The 5,210-nt window shown below is 44.7% G+C and overlaps 1 pseudogene; it reads right to left on the bottom strand.

Annotated features, from left to right (window-relative positions):
- Nucleotides 1-3,099: 3,099 nt before the first annotated feature.
- On the bottom strand, nt 3,100-4,334 carry LOC132416075 (large ribosomal subunit protein uL18-like; annotated as a pseudogene).
- Between the last annotated feature and the right edge of the window lie 876 nt (nt 4,335-5,210).

The raw sequence follows: 5,210 nt of genomic DNA, 5'->3' as shown, positions 1-5,210 counted from the left end.
TATGACGTCATCCTCGGGCACTCTAAGCAAAGGAATCGTCAAGATTAGCTGCCAGTCAAAACTGGTAAAGGTTTCCCTTTGGCAGAAAAACGTGTTGGGGGAAAGCTACGAGCATGGCCAGAGAAAGGAAGACTAGAGGAAGTGGGGCCGATTAAGAGTCCTCTTCCATCCTTTTCTAAGCTAGGCATTGGAGATCCGGGGATGAACTTGGGGAGCTGCCGCATACCCACGTTCACCCAGATTAAAATTGCAGAGCTGGGATTCAGCTGCCCATATCCATCGGCATTACCCCAAGAACACACTTCCTCTGATGAGTCAGTCTTGAGGCTTGCTCTCAGTGGAATGTCCTTCATTAAAAAAAAAATCTCCAAGTCCCATGTGTTCCAGAAACCTGTCTGGGATAATTTTCGAAAATACTGCAACAAAGAGAAACAGTCAGTGATGAACTCATGAAGGAAGCTAATGGGAAACCTAATTGTCCTCCTTTTGGGCTGCCATGAATCTTCTCTCCCTCCAGGGCACGTCTGGAATCAGCTAAAACCCATCAGAGCAGCTCGGGGAATGGGCAGAGCCAGAGAGAGAGAGCGGTCTGGACTGTGCTTACCTCTGCCAGGGCAGCCCTGTCTCTTCCAGCAGCCTGTCTTTTCCAATTGTAAATGATTTTGCTGCTGATTGTTATTGGGAGATGATTCCACACTTGTGGGTCTTCTCCCTTCACATGTTCTGCCACTTAATTTGTTTCATTTTGCCTGGTTACTTGTCATCACTTTGGGAATTGAGCACAAATGTCTTGGTCAGATGGACTTGAGTTCAAGTCCTAGCTCTGTCTCTTGTAAGCTGTGATCTAGTTAGCTAATCTTTCTGAGTCTCAATTCTCTCACCGATAAAATGGAGAGAATAATATCTAGATTGTAATGTACTTATGGGAATTGAACAGACATAAATAATCTGGCATATTGCCTGACATGTAGTAGGTATGTAGTATGACTGTGGTGTGTGTGTGTGTGTGTGTGTGTGTGTGTGTGTGTGTATTAGGGTTCTCCAGAGAAGCAGAACCAATAGTAGGCGTATATCTTCCTTCCTTCCTTCCTTCCTTCCATCCTTCCTTCCTTCCTTCCTTCCTTCCTTCCTTCCTTCTTTTTCTTTCATCATACATCTAATCTATCTAATTAATCTATCATCTATCAATCTAATCTATCCTCTATCTATCTTTCTACCTATCTATCAAGAGATTTATTTATTTAATTAATTTATTATTATTATTATTTTTTTGCGGTACATGGACCTCTCACTGTTGTGGCCTCTCCCGTTGCGGAGCACAGGCTCCGTACACGCAGGCTCAGCAGCCACGGCTCAGGGGCCCAGCCGCTCCGCGGCATGTGGGATCCTCCCAGACCGGGGCACGAACCCGTGTCCCCTGCATCGGCAGGCGGACTCTCAACCACTGCGCCACCAGGGAAGCCCCAAGAGATTTATTTTAAGGCGATGGCTCATGCAACTGTGGAAGCTTGATAAATCAAAACCTGCAGGGTAAGCTGGCAGGCTGAAAACCCAGGAAGAGTTGCACTTCTGGTCCAAAGGCAGTCCTGCTGGCAGAATTCCTTCTTACTTGGGGGAAGTCAGCCTTTGTTCTATGAAGGTCTTCAACTTACTGGATGACGCCCACTCCCATCATGGAACGTCATCCGCTTTACTCAAAGGCCATCACTTTAAATTGTTAATCTCACCCAGTAAACACCTTCACAGAAACATCCTGAATAATGTTTGACCGAATATCTGGGCACCATAGCCCAGCCCATCACAGCATGTACCTATTGAAAATTGGGACCTGTGTGGCTCCTTGCATATGCATCAAATAATTATTTGCATCAGATAATTGTAGGCAGCCTAGACTTCCTAATAACTTTTGAGTAGTCACTGGCTTTCTGTGGAAAACAATTTCAGTAACTTTGGCCAGTCATTCCAGACCCCACATTTTGGGTCTTTCAAAATTTATTCCACTGTGGTTGTCCATGCCAGATCTTGAGTTAAGCAAAACTCCTCTCTCCAGCTGACCTGAAGCAAATCTTTTGGAGGAAAAAGAAAAAACAACCAGAAAAATGAACATGTCTAGGCAGAGATAGATGCTGGAGAGAAAGTAAATCCATTCACTCTTTCCTCAGAGACATGTGATCACTCTGGCACTCTGCACTCTTCATTTTGGCTTTATTGGCATCGTGCCATGGCTTTGATGGCGAGACCACAGAGCTTTGTCAGTTCCTTGAGGTCTACAGGACTTCTCGGAGTGGACAGTGAGCTTGTCTGTTCTATTACCACTCTAACCACATGAAGCATATTTTCCAATCATGGTGGTCTTTGGACCCCCTTGAAATGGGCCTTTTACATATATAAGGATGGGCTCAGTCAAAAGGACTCTTGCACCTTCAGATAAAGTCACTAACATCGCAAACCTATGGTGCGAGCCTGCGTGGATCATGGGTCTTATTTTCTATAACTTGCCTCTTGGCTTTTGAGACATTAATCTTGGCTTCCTCACTTGTCTGTCTCAGATTATGGCGTCTCTTGGTGTCACTAAATTATACAAGTCTTTGACCGCACCCTTGAGCTGCCTCCATAAAGGAATATGTTTAAGGGAATGCTGTGCTTCCCTGGCCCTCCCCTACTTATGGTTTTTCACTCTCTTCTTGATGCCAGCAACCATCTTGGAAGATCAAACTGATATGGAATGAGATAGGGCAAGCTAGATAGACAGCTCCTTAGATATTTTAGGTTGCTTTTAGGCAGTTATTCCAGATTGACCACATTTCTATGGATTCCTTTGTGTAGGAGTTTTCCTAAAGAGACCCACCTCCCAAACGTTTTTCTGGGGTAGCCAGTGTTTCTACTTTTTCAGTTTTTTCCATCTCTGTTTTTAGCATACACATGAAGGGAAGGCTTTCTCTCTCATCTCCACATGGCCTCTCCTATGTCTGGGCCATTTTCCTAAATTGCCTCTGTCTTTCCTACAGGGCTACCTAAAAAACTCTTACTCATCCCATCAAGTTTAGGTCAGATGGATGGAAGGAGCCATGAAGATCTCAGAGGTATCCCAAAGTTTTAGTGCCGGCTTTACCACCAACTTGCTGTGTGACATAGATCAATTTGCTTGCTTTCTCTGGTTTTTCTCATATGTCAAAATGAAGGTGACTTTCAGTTGATAAGCAAGTCCTTACCTGTTCAAATAATCTGCACTTTCAGGATGCTGCTAGGTTCCTATGGGGCAGGTAACTTCCAAGCAAAGATTCATCCCCTTTTTTTTTTTAACTTGTTCTTTAAGTTTATTACTGTCTTTATCTGAAAAATCTTCAAAGAAATTGTGGTTTGGTTTATTAACTCAGCAGCCAGTTCCTGAGCTCTAAGGAAGCTTGTCTTCTCCTGAGCTACCCGATATTTCTTCTGGGCAAGTGACATTTGGGGACGGTCCCACCTCTTCTTTTCAATTTCTTCCTTAGGCTTCTTCTCATACACTGGATTCTCTCGTATTGCAGCCTGAGCTTTCTCACCCATCTCCTCCATCATGTCTGGAGTTACTTTGTTCTTTATGTATTGAGAGAATTGTTTTCCGTAAACAGCTTCCTCTCCTTCGATCAGGTAACACATATAACCTGCAACGTTCTGCCCCATGATGTGCTTTCCACGGTGTACCTCAGCATTGAATTCTTTGCTTTCTGAATTATAACCAGGGAACCGTTTGGTACTGTGAGGGTTAGACAAGCCTCCATCGACAGCTCCGTTCAGGGCCCCAGAAACCTTATTCCCAGTAGTAGTCCTGGCAAGCCTTGCGTCCAAGTAACAGGTGAAGGCACCAGGTCGACCATCAATGCTTTCCACATTGTGTTCGCCTCCAGTCACCTCGACTTGGCCTTCATAAATTTTGTCCATGCCAAACCTATTAAGAAGCCTGCGTGCCAGCAGCAGGCCAGTACAAGATGCTTCAGCATAATTTGTCAGGCCAACCTTCACGCCATACTTCGGGAGTTTGCGAGCACAAGCTGCACAAGCTATCATATCTCCTTGTATACGGGCCTAAGCCATCTGACCAACGTTATCTCAGTTACACGAACTAGCATTCTGTATTTGGGTGTGTTGTACTTATTTTTATCTTGGATCACCAATCGTTTCCAAGCATAGTAGTCAGTTTCTCCCTCTGACCGTCTTCTAAATTTCACTCGGTATCTCTTGAAGTAGGCCTTATTCTCGACAACTCTAACAAACCCCGTCCTGCAGAACAGAGGCCCTAGCCGCCACTGAGCTGCAGAACCAGCACAGCTCCGGGGAGGAAAAAAATAGATGCGTCACTTTTGTATGGTCTCGGCATCCATCAGCAAGTCCAGGTCATGCTGTTATACCAGCTGCGGCTCAGGCAAAAGTGTAGCTCTTTCAATGATGTTTATTGCCTGACTCACTGGGAAAAGAAACACTAAGCTCTCAGAATTCCTTCTCTGTGGAATTCACATTCCCTATGAAGGCAGCTTAGCAGTATGGTCAGGACCATAGATACCTTGGTGACACCAATAGACACCATAATCTGAGAGATACAAGTGGGAAAACCAAAATCAGTGGATCGAAAGCTGAGAGGCAAGGCACGGACAGTAAGTCTTGAGACTCATATACATCCAATATTGGAAAAGACGTAGGTCGATGGCTTCACCCTGGATCAGAGACATCTTTTCCCAGTGGACATTCTACACTTACTTGATTCCCCTCTGTGATGTTCAGCTTACTACATGCCGAGGCCGCCCCTGCGACTGTTGGAACACTGAGAAGGAATGATGGTCAAATTCTACCAGGGCTGAAGCCTACGTTGTTTGAGAACAGGAACAGCTGTGATCTTAGATATTTGTATGTCCACCAGTTAGGAGTGTGTGTTCTGCATCCAGTTGCCATGAGCATAGTACTGAGTAAGCCACACGCTAACCACATGGCTTTGTGCAAAATATTGAACCTCTCGTAACCTCAGTTTTCTCACCTGCAAAATGGGGGTGATTATGGTACCAGACTTGGAGTATAATTATGAGGTTTAAATGAGATGATAAATACACACTGCACAGCACAGTGATTAGCACAAACAAATCACATTTACTGAACACTTACTATGTCTTGTAGCACATCAACTGCCGTCCAGAGGCTCTCCATTTTCCTCTCTTCAGCAGATTAGGACAAACACCAAA

This window comes from Delphinus delphis, chromosome 20 (assembly GCF_949987515.2).
Source record: "Delphinus delphis chromosome 20, mDelDel1.2, whole genome shotgun sequence".
NCBI lineage: Eukaryota > Metazoa > Chordata > Mammalia > Artiodactyla > Delphinidae > Delphinus > Delphinus delphis.
This window is presented reverse-complemented; position numbering and strand designations above follow the sequence as displayed.